This window comes from Daucus carota, chromosome 7 (genome assembly GCF_001625215.2).
Source record: "Daucus carota subsp. sativus chromosome 7, DH1 v3.0, whole genome shotgun sequence".
Classification (NCBI taxonomy): Eukaryota; Viridiplantae; Streptophyta; class Magnoliopsida; order Apiales; family Apiaceae; genus Daucus; species Daucus carota.
Genome location: NC_030387.2, coordinates 9322539 through 9339018, shown reverse-complemented (window position 1 = coordinate 9339018; position 16480 = coordinate 9322539). Strand labels below are relative to the sequence as shown.

The 16480-nt window shown below is 34.8% G+C and overlaps 1 pseudogene; it reads right to left on the bottom strand.

Annotated features, from left to right (window-relative positions):
- Positions 1-2581: 2581 nt before the first annotated feature.
- Positions 2582-15760, bottom strand: LOC108194675 (uncharacterized; annotated as a pseudogene).
- Between the last annotated feature and the right edge of the window lie 720 nt (positions 15761-16480).

Here is a 16480-nt window from a genome sequence, read left to right as displayed (position 1 = left end):
AAAATTAAGCGGTTTTGGGAAAAGAAAATATATGTCATTTATTTTCAAATATTTGATATTTGACTCGTCGTTAGATATTTATATTTTATTTCTTTAATATAAATATTAAAATTATATTCAAATGTGGAAAAAAATTGAAAAATAATATTTTCATCTATTTGATTAGTAGTATATTTCAAAATGTGGGTCAAACGAACAATCATCGGATACTTGAAACATGAGGACATGGGAGTAGTAGTATTCAAATATTATTTAGGAATAGGAAAGCATTTAGGGTCTGGCAGTGCTGTTAAAAATTGCTGTTGCTGTGAGTAAAAATGCTGGTAAAAAAAGTGCTGTTTGTAAAAGCTGAGACTGTTTGGTAAACTTGATTTCAAATGTGCTGTTTGAGTAAAAGCTGAAAACAAACTGTTTGGTAAATTTTTTGTTAAAATATTGTTTAGAGATATGATTATAAATAAAATATTCTTTTATTCATTATTTCATAGACAAATGTTGAACAACAAATATAATTGTGTAAAATTAGAAAATAAAACGTCTCTGTCTCTTGCCCTATTTCGAAAACAAACGGAATCCTGTAGCCTGTAGGATGTCTTGATCTTATCTTAATAAAAAAGTAAGTCTTATCTTAATAAAAAAGTAAGTCTTATAAATTATTAAGATAAAGTATTTACCTTGATCTTATCTTTTACTATAATACGTTATTAAGATAAAGTATTTTTTACGTGTGTGTATTGCAAGTTTACTTCAATTTGAAGAGTAACAGATGCAAACCTTTCTTTAAAATTTAACTTCATTATTTTGTTTTATGTATGAGTTTTTTCAGAAAAATATGTTATTAATATATGTATAATTTGTAATAATATATATATTTCATAATTTGTAATAATATATTTGTTAAATTATATAATTTTTGTAAAATATTTTCAACAGAAACGCATCATTTACATTTTATATTCAAATATAAATAGAAATAAAATTATATAATTTACATTTTACCAAAATATACTACTTAAACTTATTTTTTATAAACTGATATAATTTTCTTCTTCGTTTAATGTATATTACTCACCATATTTAATTTTTACCACTATATTATAATTTATTTTTTTAAACAACAAATTTATTAAAACCAAACACTATAACCTTAAAATTCATTTAAAAAACAACCAAATATATTTTAATAATTCATTTTGAGTTTTCCTTTTAAATTTATTACAAAAAATTTCACCTACCAATAATCCAAGTTATAATAAAAAAAATGTTTTATACATATTGTGTTGTTTTGTTTAAAATGTAACAATTAGGGTATAGTTATACAAAAATAATTACATGTGCGGGGGTTCGATGGCAGGACCCATAACAGCTGGGCGCAACAGCCGCTTTTGTGAAAAGCAGGTGTCTACTAGCTTTCTCTAAAAGCAGCTTTTAGACAAAAAGCACGGTTAGAAAAAGCTGATTTAAACTTTACCAAACAGTTTTGTAACAGCTGTTTGACAAAAAGCTGCTGTTGTGGTTGACAACTGCAACCCCAAACAGACACTTAGTCGAGTTGTAGTAATTTTAAATAAATTCAACTGATTCAAGTTTATAAATTTAATAAAAATATGATTTCTAAAATCATCTTAATGATAAATGTTAGATAAGTCAAAATAAGTTTGTTTTTTTAAGCAAAATGTACTTGCATTAGAAAGACTCAGTACTTACACTGTCTCAGAATATTAGCCCACCAGGCACCAAGCATAAGCATAAATGTTACCGAACCACTATCACATTTCTATCATACAAACCAGAGCTAACAAATGAGCTCCCTCATTTACAGACCTATGCACAAATCGCACTAGCACATTATCAAAGTGCTTACTTAGTTTAATACAATCGCTAACAATAGGATGAATATAAGAATTCCCTTTCCCTCTATTATATGCATCGGTCAAAAATTTTGAATCAGTCTCGAAAACACACCTTGTATATCCACACTTTTTCGTCCAAGTCATTAGCTCCTTAAGACTAATAACCTCTGCTTTTCGGGGTGCCATAGTCCTACAACTCTTTGACACCCAGCTCGTAAGAAATTCTCATTCTCGTCCAGAATAATCCCTCCAATTCCAATTGCATGATTCTGCATGAATACAGTTGCATCTATATTAACTTGTACCCGGTCTCTTTGGAATTTATTCCATCGTTTGTCACTTGAACTCACTACTGGCTTGTACTTTGCATTGTCCAACTGTGTTTTCCTCCAATCAGCTAGCAAATTTAGAGCAGCATTCTTCGAGCCAAACACCAACATGTCCATCTTATCCCACACCCACTTGTTTCTCCGATTCCACAGGCTCCAACTAACACGTACTGCTCCTTCGATCCAGTTGTAAACAACAACTGTTTGAAAATATCAATAATCGATTCATCTTGAAGCACTTGGACTCAGCTTGAAAGCCCCAACGAATCCCACACTGATTTTGCGAGGGAACACTCAAACAAAACATGTAGTGCATCTTGATTCCCCATGCGACACCGGCAGTGGCGGACCCATGAATTTATTCTAGTGGGTTCCTAATATAAATGTTAAAATAAAAAAATGCAATAATGATGGTAAATAGTACGAAATACATTAACATAGGAAATATTTTACATTTTAAACTTGTTCCCTACACGTTTTCATCTTTTGAAAACGATCTATTACATCATCATTTGTAACTTTGGCAAGCGCTTCTTTTTCTATAGCCGAAATAAGACAATCGTTTAGATAAGCATCGCCAATTCGATTGCGCAAATCCGACTTCACAAGTTTTATCATTGAAAAGCATCTCTCAACCGTGGCAGTTGCAACCGGTAAAACCAATGCAAGTTTCAGTAACCGATAGAGTAAAGGATAAGAAAGATGTTTCTTTATTTGTACCATCATTCTAGCAAGATCATCAATACCCTTCAAATGAGCAAATCTTCCATCTTCTTTCACATTATCAATATAAATTGCTAGTTCATGCTCAATAGCAATCTTATCCATAGAACTAAAATCATCAGGATAGAAATCAACTAACCTCATCAACTGCAATGAGTCAAATGCACCAAATGAATCGCGTGGATCCAAAGCAACCATACAAATTAGCAACTCAGAATTCACCTCATTAAAACGATCATCAAACTCTGCAAGTTGCATATCCACAACAACATTAAAACAATCATAAGAATAATAATGTTCATACGTGATTCCTGTTTTTTGTCGTCTATTTTTTTGGTTAATGAATGGATCTGTCATGTTCAACTTTTCTATGCCATGCTTTTCACAAAAAGAAAAGATCTTTTCTAAAAGAGGAGCCCATCCTTCAAGTCTAAACTTCTGCAATTGCCGCTTAGTTGATTTCACCAATGAGATAGCATTCAAGATATCTTGATCTTTTCTTTGTAGTGCTTTTGTCAAAGATTCAGTTAGCCCAAAAATGTGCAACATCAAGTGCAAATAGAATACAAAATCAAATGATGTAAAATATATTTGAAGACTGTTAGGTCCAGATACGATTGTAGAAGGGGGGGTTGAATACAATCGATACAAAATAATCGCGGAAGTGAATCTGATTGAATATAACTTGTAAATCAGATTTATGATTAATTAATATAACAATGTTTGAAGTCGTTATATAATTAAACTGGTTCAGTTTTAATGTCCACTAAAGTTCGTAGAATAAATTTGACAGGGTATATTCTAGATTTAGTGATTAAAACAACCGGATTATTAAAGCACAGAAAACTGTGGATATTACGATCAAGCAAGTTACGAACAACTTGAAAGCTTTAGAAATGCTTTGATTTACAAAGTGATGAACACTTGAAATGAAGAATACTAAGCCATATTTATAGGCAAAGCATTTGTACTTGTAAGACAATTGAAAGACAAGACAATTGTAAGTAGCAAAGACAAAGGAGCAAGGGCAAGACAATTGCAGATTGCCTTGCAAGCACAAGACACAGCAGAAAGACAATTTTAATACCTAGCAAGACAATTCAGAACTCGGTCAGACAATTGTTAATTGTCTTGGCAGTGTTTTACTCTCGGCCAGACAATCTTGGATTGTCTTGTAAGCTTCCATTCGGTCAGACAATCCAAGATTGTCTGGGAAGCCACAGACAATGTTTTGCAGGCAATACTTCGGTAGGACAATCTGTTTGAGATTGTCTTGCTGCTACTTGTATCATCGGTAAGACAATGACCGAGGGTTGTCTTGCAGACATTCTATAAGGCACGGTAAGACAATGTTAATTGTCTTGCTGTCATTCATTCCTTTCAGCAGAAAATCGGTAAGACAATGCAAATTGTCTTGCTGAGCTGATTTAGATAATTTGTTGAATATATTAAATAGAAAATTATCCACTTAATTAATTTAATCATATAAATTCATAAATTAAATTAATTCGAGAGTGAATTAATTTAACAAATAAATTACATAATTAATATAATTATTTGAGAAGTGAAATAATAATCTATTAAATATTTAATCACCCATTCTTCAGTAGAACTGCTTCCCGTCTCCTTTAAACATTAATAACTTCGTCTTGATCTGTCGAACGAACGAACCACCAACTCTGCTTGACTTCAAATATTTAATTTGAATAACTAGATACACAGATGTACTGTCTGGTTCATCTGTATCTAGTTAAATCAAATATTCTTTGTCAAATAAACATTAAGAATTTGATTTGTTCGTCGAGTCTTCGTCTTGTAAGTACTTCTTCATTAAATGGAATCTTCTGATAAAATAACGTATAGAAACTTTATATCTTCTGAACTCCTGGACGTGCCACAAAAGATTATTTGTGCACTGAGGCTTGAACATATTAACGAACTTCTTTCAGTGGTGTGCAGCAGCATCCTGGAATTTATCTGACATATAATTCCCATAAATCATTTGACGTTCTTCGTACGGATTCCGATGACTTGCTATTTACTGAGCTTTCTTATCTGAGTTGAGTTGTACCTCCTTAAATACAAATAGGCTGAACATATGCCTTTCTTTGCTTGACGTTTCTGCACATCTTTTTCACCCATCTTTTCAACATAATCAAGCACATCAATAACTTCCTCATACAAATCAACCAAACGCAAAAGTGTTTTGTAATGAGAACTCCAACGTGTGTCTCCAGCTCTAATTAGAGAAAACTCTTGATTCAATCCACGCCCAGTTTCCTTTTCACCACATCCTATCTCTCTAAACAATTTCTCTCTTTGACTATCTCGAATCATATCTGTTCGTTTTCAAGAACCACCAACCACATTTACCAAGACTGATATCATGTCAAAGAAATCTCCAACAGCAAAGTGTTTTTTAGCAATAGCAACAATGTGTCTCAGAGCAAACTAATTCGAAAAGCTTTGAAAACAGACAACAAAAACCGACGAGAATCCGACCAAAATCCGGCAGAGGTTCGGCTGAAATCGATCGATTTTAAGTAACAAAGCAAGCTTTAGAGCCTGAAATCGACAGAAAACCAGCAAGTTTTCGGCAAAACTTGAAAACCAGATCAGTTCGTGCGTGTATATCGTGTGTATGAGTTGGAGAAGATGAAGTTTGGGCAAGACAATCTAAATTGTCTTGCTCGAAAGCCTAACAGGGGTTTAAATACCAACCAGCAAGACAAACAAAAGCTAAGTCTCGGTAAGACAATTTAAGATTGTCTTGCCGAGATTTATCGAAGCAGACAAATATCGTGTCAGTAAGACAATTGTATTGTCTTACTGATACTTTAAGTGACTCATGGCAGACTCGGTAAGACAATGAGATTGTCTTGCCGAGTTGTTTGAAAAACAGGCAAAAACCAGTTCAGCAAGACAATTTAATTGTCTTGCCGAGCCAACCTGTAGACAATGCCAATTGTCTTGCAGAAAAACAAATAATAATAATATGATTTTTGATTAATTTAAAAGATAAAACATTTTGCAATTAAAATCAAAAATCTATAATAAAAACAATACTATATATTACACAAATATTTTGTAAATTTCAACTTTAATTAAATATAAATACTTATGACTTTAACATTAATTCAAAAAGATGAATTAACTTAAAATCAAATATTTATGCTTAATTAATTTTGAAAAATACAAAATAATTACAAATAATTATCTAAATGCTTAGGGAATATCACAGGGGAGTGTATGAGCACTTAGAAAATTACAGACTAATATACAAACATGCATAATTACTCAGAATATTATCAGATAATATACAGAAAATCATATAAAATCTAATAATATAGATATAATTATACAGAAAATTCACAAAAAATATACAAAAACATATAATGCATATGAAAAATATATACAAGAGAACTATGTCATATTTAACATCCCTAATTCACAAACCAGCTTAGAGAAAGTGGATTCATCCAGTGGTTTAGTGAAGATGTCAGCAATTTGCTCAGTCGTGGGTACAAAATGTAACACCACTGTACCATTCATGACATGTTCTCGAATGAAATGATACCTGATATCAATGTGCTTGGTTCTAGAATGTTGAACCGGATTGTTGGAAATGGCTATGACACTTGTATTATCACAAAATATGGGAATTTTGTTTACTACAATACCATAATCATTCAGTTGATTTTTGATCCACAAGATCTGAGCACAGCAGCTTCCAGCAGCAATATACTCAGCTTCAGCAGTAGAAGTAGACACGGAGTGTTGCTTCTTGCTATACCAGGAAACCAACCGACGTCCTAGAAATTGACAGCTTCCAGACGTACTCTTCCTATCAATCCTGCATCCTGCATAATCAGCATCTGTATAGCCGGTTAAGTCAAAACCAGTATTCTTAGGGTACCAAATACCTAATCCAGGTGTACCCTTAAGATATCTAAAGATTCTTTTGACGGCTATAAGATGTGATTCCTTAGGATCAGCTTGGAACCTAGCACACAGACATGTTGCAAACATGATATCTGGTCTACTTGCAGTAAGATAGAGTAAAGAGCCAATCATACCTCGATAGCTTGTGATATCAACTTTCTTACCAGATTTATCCTGGTCAAGCTTTGTGGCAGTGGCCATGGGTGTCTTTGCCGGTGAAGAATCTTCTAGATTGTACTTACGAAGAAGATCTTTGACATATTTGGATTGGCAAATGAATATTCCATCTTCCTTTTGGCTTACTTGAAGACCAAGGAAGTAGGACAGCTCACCCATCATACTCATCTCATAGTTACTCTGCATCAACTTAGCAAATCTCTTGCACAAGTTATCGTTAGTAGAACCAAATATAATATCATCAACATATATTTGTACAAATATCATATCCTTATCATGCAATTTGTAAAAGAGAGTTTTGTCTATGACACCTCTAGTAAAATTGTTTTCAATTAAAAATTCAGAGAGAGTGTCATACCATGTCCTTGGTGATTGCTTGAGTCCATAGACAGCTTTGAATAGGAAGTATACAAAATCAGCAAACTCTGGATTTTCAAAGCCAGGGGCTGTTCCAGATAAACTTCTTCTTCTAGCTTTCCATTCAGAAATGCACTTTTCACATCCATTTGATAAACCTTGAAGTTGGAGTGTGCAGCAAATGCAAGGAATATTCTGATGGCTTCAAGACGAGCAACTGGAGCATAGGTTTCATCGTAATCAATTCCTTCTTCTTGTGAATAACCTTTTGCAACCAGTCTGGCTTTGTTTCTTACAACAATGACATCACCATCTAACTTGTTACGGAAGACCCATCTAGCTCCAATGGTAGATTTTCCTTTTGGTCTTGGAACCAGGGCCCAGACTTCTTGTCTCTCAAATTGATTGAGTTCTTCTTGCATGGCAAGAACCCAATCAGGATCAGCAAGTGCTTCTTCTATTTTCTTTGGTTCTAGTTGAGATAAAAACCCAGAGAATAGGCATTCATTTGTCGTAGAACTTCTAGTCTTGACACCAACATCAGGATCACCAATAATCAAATCAAAGGGATGATCTCTGCTCGAAATCCTTTCCCTTGGAAGATGTGTCCTTGATGATTCAGCAGTATTATCATTGAGCTGAAATGTGTGACTAGTTGATCCATCAGCTCCCCCTGAGCTGTTGCCAGGTTGACTTGATGATCCACCACTAGCATCAGTGGAATCTCCAGCATTATTGCCATTTCCTCCACCATTGCCTGGATCATTATCATTGTTGTTGTCATCTCCTGTTGCAACCTCAGGTGGTATATCATCATCTGAATCAGAGTCTGGATAGTTGTCAAACTTCAGAGACTCAGATGGATCAGCAGATTGTAGACTTGGAAGTTTAGTGTCATCAAATGTAACATTGACACTAACTTTCACTGACAGAGTGTCAATCACAAAAACTCTATAAGCAATTTTGGTATAACCAACAAAGATTGCTTCATATGCCTTTGGCTCAAACTTACTTAAGTTCTCTTCACCATCTTTAAGAACAAAGCACTTGGCTCCAAAGACATGAAGATGTTTGACATATGGTTTCTTGTTGTTAAACAGATGAAAGGGAGTTTTCATGTGATCCTTATTGATCAAGGTTCTGTTTTGGGTGTAGCAGGCAGTGCTCACAGCTTCAGCCCAAAAGTACAGAGGAAGCTTTGCTTCAGCAATCATTGTTCTAGCAGCTTCAATCAGTGTACGATTCTTTCTTTCGACGACTCCATTTTGTTGAGGAGTTCTTGGTGCTGAGTACTGTCTGTTGATTCCCTTGTCAGAGTAAAAGTTGATTAAGGTTTGATTCTTGAACTCAGTTCCATTATCTGATCTTACAGCTTTTACAGGAACACCTTTTTCCAACTCAACCAACTTGATATGATCAATTACTGTCAGGGGAGTTTCATCCTTGGAAGCTAGGAAGTAAACCCAAGTAAACTTGGAGAAGTCATCCACAATGACCAAAGCCTATCTTCCTCCATCAATTGAGGCAATATTCACTGGGCCAAATAAATCCATGTGCAACAGGTGCAATGGTTCAGTGATACTATTGATGGTCTTGCTTTTGTGAGATGCTCTCTTTGCTTTTCCTTTCTGACAAGCTTCACAGAGATCATCAGAAGTAAATTCCAAGGAAGGCAAACCTCTCACTAAATCTCTCTTGACCAGAGAGTTTATAGTTTTGAAGTTGAGGTGTGAGAGTTTCTTATGCCATAACTGACTATCTTCAGAAGATGCTTTTGCATAGAAACAGTGATATTCATTTCCTGGTCCAGTAGATAGATCAGCTACAAATATATTGCCTTTCCTGATGCCACATAGTGAAGGACGTTTATCCTTGGTATGTTTGATTATACATATTTCCTTTTCAAAGTGAACATAATAACCCTTGTCACAAAATTGGCTGACACTAAGGAGATTATGTTGTAGTCCTTCAACTAGTGCAATTTCTTCTATGATGATCCTTCCAACTTTATACTTGCCATATCCAACAGTACGACCCTTGCTATTATCAGCAAAAGTTATTGTAGGTCCAGTTGCCTCTCTAACTTCTGTCAGCAGGGATCTATTGCCAGTCATGTGCCTTGACGCTCCACTGTCAAGCATCCAAACAACTCGAACAACTCCACTGGCACCCTGCAAAAGAAAACTTGATTAAACATTCTTTGGGACCCACACTTGATTGGGTCCAGCAAACTTAAAGAACTGATTTCTATCAGGTGTAACAACAGAGCCTCTTGGACTGATACTTGGTTCAGACTTGACTGAACTTACTTCCTTAACAACAGCCTTATAAACCTTGGTTTCAGGCTTTGGAACATAAGTCTCCTTCCTAACTCGAGGAGGACTAGCAGTCTTTGATCTAGCATGCTTGTTGTTTGTGTGTTGTCTAGGTGATGTGTTTTCATTTTTAGCATGCAATTTTTTAAAATAAGCAGACATCAAATTGAAAGCACAAGTCATACAATTATCAACACTACAGGATTTATGACATGCATCAAAAGCAGGAACAACAGGAGTATCAGTCATAGTAGCAGGGACATCAATAGATTCTACTCTAACATTGTTAACAGTTTTAAAGTTCTCAGTAGAATGACATCTATTGTTTCTGTTCTTACTATTCACAAAGTTATTAGGCTTGTTGAACTTAGTTCTTTCTGCGTTGACACCTAAACCAGCTTTAGGCAACCTAACATTGCCTTTCACTTTTATTGGTTTCAGTGATGTCAGGATCTCATCTCTCTTCTCATTACTCTCTTTCAATTTAAGGTCTTCCTGTTTTAGTTCATATCTAATGACAACAGGAGTCTCTAAAAGAGGTTCAGCCTCTGAGGTTTTAAACAAAGGTTTAGGGGAATCTTTTAAAACAAAAGGAATCCCTCTCTCCTCAGCACTCTTCTTAAAAGGAGTAATGTTACTAGCCTTACCTACAGATTTGTTATAGTCAAAACCTATTCCAATAGTTCTTTTGATCTCTTGTTTATCATTAAGTTCTTTGACTATCATGGAGGCATCCTTAAAGGCTTTACATTTCACTTTCTCTTCGTCTAGCTGAAGTCTTAAAGCAATCTCACCTTTTTCTAGAACTCTGACTTTAGCAACTTGTAATCCTAAATCCATAGTCAGTTGTTCAATTTTAGGTTTCAATACATTCATCTCATTCATCTTATAAGCATGAATATCTAAGATTAACGTATCAATTTTAAGATTGGCAGCTTTCAACTTTTTAATAGCATCATCTCTTTCAAGTCCTAATTGCATAAACAGTTTAGGGCATGTAGGATCTACCTGAAAGCTTCCAGCAGGAGGAGGTGAAGATGATCCAGTATTAGCCATGAAAGCAACATTCCCTAGCTGCTCCTCTTCATCACTATCTGTATCATCCCAGCTTTTGCCTTCTGCCAGATAAGATTTGCTTTTGAAGTTATGACCTCCAGAAGTTCCCTGATGCTTTCTCACCAAGGCATCATACTTCTGCTTCAGCTCGTCATACGAATCCTTTCTCTTTCCTTGAACCTTGGGCTGCTTGCACTCAGTTGCAAAGTGTCCAGGTTCACCACAGTTGAAACATTTAAATTTACTTCTATCCACCATCCCAGTCTTGTATCCTCCTTTGCTTGTAGAAGATGAATAACCTCCCTTCTGAAACTTACTAACAGTAGGTTTGTATTTGTAGGAAGGATTCTTCCGGAATCTCATGTTTCCAAACTTCTTGGCAAACAGTGATAGAGATTGATCTTCTAACTGTTCTAGCTCTTCCATTGTATAAAACTCTTCATCACCACTGGAAGAAGCAGTCTGGCCCATCTCAGGTACAACAAATTCCTGAGTGGTCTTCAAAGGAACAACAACATCCTTCTTTTCTTCTGGTGTAGGTGATTCAACAACTAGAGCTCTTGAGTGGTTCTGTGTTTTACCCCATCCATATCTCTGCTTTGTCTGAGCTTGTTCCAGTTCATAAGTCTTCAGAACTCCGTAGAGTCTTTCCAGAGATATCTCATTCAGATCTCTGCTTTCCCTGATAGCAGTGATCCGGTGTTCCAGATGTTCGGGAAGTGTTAAAAGAAACTTCATGTTGACCTCTTTCTTGTCATAGAATTTCCCATTCAGATTTAAGTTGTTAATCAGATTATTAAGTCTGATAAATACATCTGAAATCCCTTCACCGGAATTGGAACCAAACTGTTCATACTGAGCCATCAGTATTTCTTTCTTGTTCTCTCTTACTTCTTCTGAGCCTTCATTGATGATCTCTAGCGTATCCCAGATTTGCTTCGCATTTGTACAATTAACAACAGCATTGTACATGACAGGATCTAGGGATTCAACTAAGATCTGCTGGAGAGTGTCATCAAGGTTCATCTGTTCACTCTCTTCATCCGTATACTCAGAAAGTTCTTTCGGAACAGTTTTATGAGGCATTAACACACCATCCTCTTCGTGTGCTATTATAAGCTTCATCGGAGTTGAAACACCCTTGTTCAAAATCCCGATGTATTTCCTGTTCGCTGTGCGGATGAATAGTAACATGTGCCTCTTCCATAGGCCGAAGTGTTCTTTGCTGAATGGTGGGATTTTAATGCTACTAATCTTTTGTGTACTCATTTTTAAAGGTTTAAAGTGAATAGTGTTTGGATGAGATTTGGATTACTGAAAGAAAAATATTTTTAATCAAAATTAATTTTTGGAATAAAATTAATTCGAATAAAAAATATTTGAACGTTACAGAGTGTGTATAGGATCTGATACGGAAAAATGGTATCAACCGCTCTGATGCCAATTGTTAGGTCCAGATACGATTGTAGAAGGGGGGGGGTTGAATACAATCGATACAAAATAATCGCGGAAGTGAATCTGATTGAATATAACTTGTAAATCAGATTTATGATTAATTAATATAATAATGTTTGAAGTCGTTATATAATTAAACTGGTTCAGTTTTAATGTCCACTAAAGTTCGTAGAATAAATTTGACAGGGTATATTCTAGATTTAGTGATTAAAACAACCGGATTATCAAAGCACTGAAAACTGTGGATATTACGATCAAGCAAGTTACGAACAACTTGAAAGCTTTACAAATGCTTTGATTTACAAAGTGATGAACACTTGAAATGAAGAATACTAAGCCATATTTATAGGCAAAGCATTTGTACTTGTAAGACAATTGAAAGACAAGACAATTGTAAGTAGCAAAGACAAAGGAGCAAGGGCAAGACAATTGCAGATTGCCTTGCAAGCACAAGACACAGCAGAAAGACAATTTTAATACCTAGCAAGACAATTCAGAACTCGGTCAGACAATTGTTAATTGTCTTGGCAGTGTTTTACTCTCGGCCAGACAATCTTGGATTGTCTTGTAAGCTTCCATTCGGTCAGACAATCCAAGATTGTCTGGGAAGCCACAGACAATGTTTTGCGGGCAATACTTCGGTAGGACAATCTGTTTGAGATTGTCTTGCTGCTACTTGTATCATCGGTAAGACAATGACCGAGGGTTGTCTTGCAGACATTCTATAAGGCACGGTAAGACAATGTTAATTGTCTTGCTGTCATTCATTCCTTTCAGCAGAAAATCGGTAAGACAATGCAAATTGTCTTGCTGAGCTGATTTAGATAATTTGTTGAATATATTAAATAGAAAATTATCCACTTAATTAATTTAATCATATAAATTCATAAATTAAATTAATTCGAGAGTGAATTAATTTAACAAATAAATTACATAATTAATATAATTATTTGAGAAGTGAAATAATAATCTATTTTATATTTAATCACCCATTCTTCAGTAGAACTGCTTCCCGTCTCCTTTAAACATTAATAACTTCGTCTTGATCTGTCGAACGAACGAACCACCAACTCTGCTTGACTTCAAATATTTAATTTGAATAACTAGATACACAGATGTACTGTCTGGTTCATCTGTATCTAGTTAAATCAAATATTCTTTGTCAAATAAACATTAAGAATTTGATTTGTTCGTCGAGTCTTCGTCTTGTAAGTACTTCTTCATTAAATGGAATCTTCTGATAAAATAACGTATAGAAACTTTATATCTTCTGAACTCCTGGACGTGCCACAAAAGATTATTTGTGCACTGAGGCTTGAACATATTAACGAACTTCTTTCAGTGGTGTGCAGCAGCATCCTGGAATTTATCTGACATATAATTCCCATAAATCATTTGACGTTCTTCGTACGGATTCCGATGACTTGCTATTTACTGAGCTTTCTTATCTGAGTTGAGTTGTACCTCCTTAAATACAAATAGGCTGAACATATGCCTTTCTTTGCTTGACGTTTCTGCACATCTTTTTCACCCATCTTTTCAACATAATCAAGCACATCAATAACTTCCTCATACAAATCAACCAAACGCAAAAGTGTTTTGTAATGAGAACTCCAACGTGTGTCTCCAGCTCTAATTAGAGAAAACTCTTGATTCAATCCACGCCCAGTTTCCTTTTCACCACATCCTAACTCTCTAAACAATTTCTCTCTTTGACTATCTCGAATCATATCTGTTCGTTTTCAAGAACCACCAACCACATTTACCAAGACTGATATCATGTCAAAGAAATCTCCAACAGCAAAGTGTTTTTTAGCAATAGCAACAATGACTAACTGAAGTTGGTGAGCAAAACAATGTACATAATATGCTGAGCTATATTCTATCAAGATTAAGGTTTTTAACCCATTAAACTCACCTCGCATATTGCTTGCACCATCATAACCTTGTCCTCTAATTTTTTTCAAGCTCAAACCAAGTTCAGTAAGTAAAGAATCAATTGCCAATTTAAGAGTCAAAGAAGTTGTCTCCTTCACATGAACAAGACCAACAAATCTCTCTTTAATCAAACCACATGTATCATCAACAAATCTCAAAACCACTGTCATTTGTTCCTTTTTGGAAACATCACTAGACTCATCAACTAATAAAGCAAACACATCATCACCAATTTCTGCAAGAATAGATTTGAGAATTTCTTGTGCAAAACAATGACAAATATCTTTTTGAATATTTGGAGACACCATTTGATTGTTTCCCGGAGCATTTTTTAGTGTTACTTTCCGAACACTTTCATTTTGATTTTGAGTGTATTTAATCATTTCTAGAAAATGTCCTCTGTAAAATGAGTTCTCTGAGTCATCATGACCATGAAAAGGTAGTGCACTATTCAACAAATATCTTGAAACATCAATGGGTTAATTATCTAATTGGGTACTCACTTCACACCAATATATCTTCCGGGGCACTCTCGAATTTTCGGTCTCATTTGAAACACCGTTTTCAGAAATTGTATCAGTCTAAAAATAAAACGTTAAATTCGAAAACAAATCGACAGTTTAAGAATTGTTACCCATGGGGCTTTAACACAGTAGGCTATATAGATTATGTAGATACAATTAATTAAATTTCCGCGTCCAGAAAATGGGTAAAATTGATGGTGGAAGAGATGGGTTATAAAGAACACTAATTATCCATATATAGTCATGTTTTGGACCCAGAAATTCAATCAATCGTACCTACATAATCTCTATAGCCTACTGTGTTAAATTTCCATGAGTAACAATTCTCAAACTGTCGATTTGGTTTTGAATTTAACTTTTTACTTTTAAGACTGATATAATTTCTGAAAATAGTGTTTCGAATGAGACCACAAATTCGAGAGTGTCCCGCATGATATATTGGTGTGAAGTGAGAGCCCAATCAGATAATTAACCCAAACATCAATTGAAGCATTTAATCGAATCCGATACTCATTCTTCGTGATATCACTTTGCTTATGTAAAGCAACGGCAATAGATTGATGTTGTTTCATTAGATCACCACAATGTTTAACTGCCCTATTATGAATACTACCAACATCCCCAACATGAGATTTAAGTCTTTCGTGTAATTTATTCCAACTACTAAAACCTTCTAATATGAAAGCATCACCCCCACCTTTCTTTCCAGTGTGATCCTTAAACAACTAACAAGGCAAACAAAAAAGACTATCATATTTTATACTATACTCCAACCAATCAAAGTCTTCATACCATTTAGGACTAAAGCGTCTCGGCTTATCCCCAATCATTTTTGTTGGATATACATATCCTTTAGGTCTATTCGGCCCTCTAAGTATGTATGTTCTTCTTATTTCATCTCTTTGATTCGGATGATAATCTAGAATTCTTTTTCTATCACAAGGATCCGAAGGAAGTTACTTCAAATCAATTAGTTTGGGCATTGTGGGAGTTGAACTAGGTCCAGACACATTAATATTTTCATTCGAGTTATCATTGGTAACGGGTTGTGATGGCTCCAGATTTTTCCTTTTAAAGTACCTTTCCATTTTAAATCTGTAAATAATCAAAAATATAATCTTGATTATTATTTAGCAATTAACATTTTTTTCTATTTACTTTAAAAAAATTAAAAATAAATAAACTAATAAAACTACACATAAAAAAGCTAAATCATAAAACTAGGTATTTAACATACAAAAGGAAAAGATAGTACTTACAAAAGGAGAAGATAAAAAGAATAGATGATGGCTGATTGGTTGTGCAAGGGAGCTGACGAGTAAAAAGATTCACCAAGAGCTCCACACAAATTAATTTTTTAAAACCCTACCGAGAATCCGAGATGATTAGTAGACAGAGCAGCAGAGAAAGTAGTTATGTTATTATTTTTGAACGTGATCAACTATTACTCCTGATCCTTTCTTTTGTGTATTGGGCTTTAAATTTCTTTTGGGCTTTCTTTATTTTGAGAGCAAATAAATAATTCCTATACAATTGGGTCACGGGTTCCTCATTAATATAGTAGTGGGTTCCAAAATTTTTTTTATTATAATTTATTGTTTGAGCCCAGGCCCAAGTGGGTGCCTGGGCACCCATTTACTTCAACGTCGGTCCGCCCGTGGACACCGGGAGCATCCACCATCAATTTCAACCCAGTTTGTTATCAGAGTTTGTGTTGTAGAAAGACATAGGCTGCATGTCCTCCACATGAAGAGCACAATTTTTCCAGGCACATCCAATGTCGAGTCTTCCTCCAAAAAACTGTATGTGAT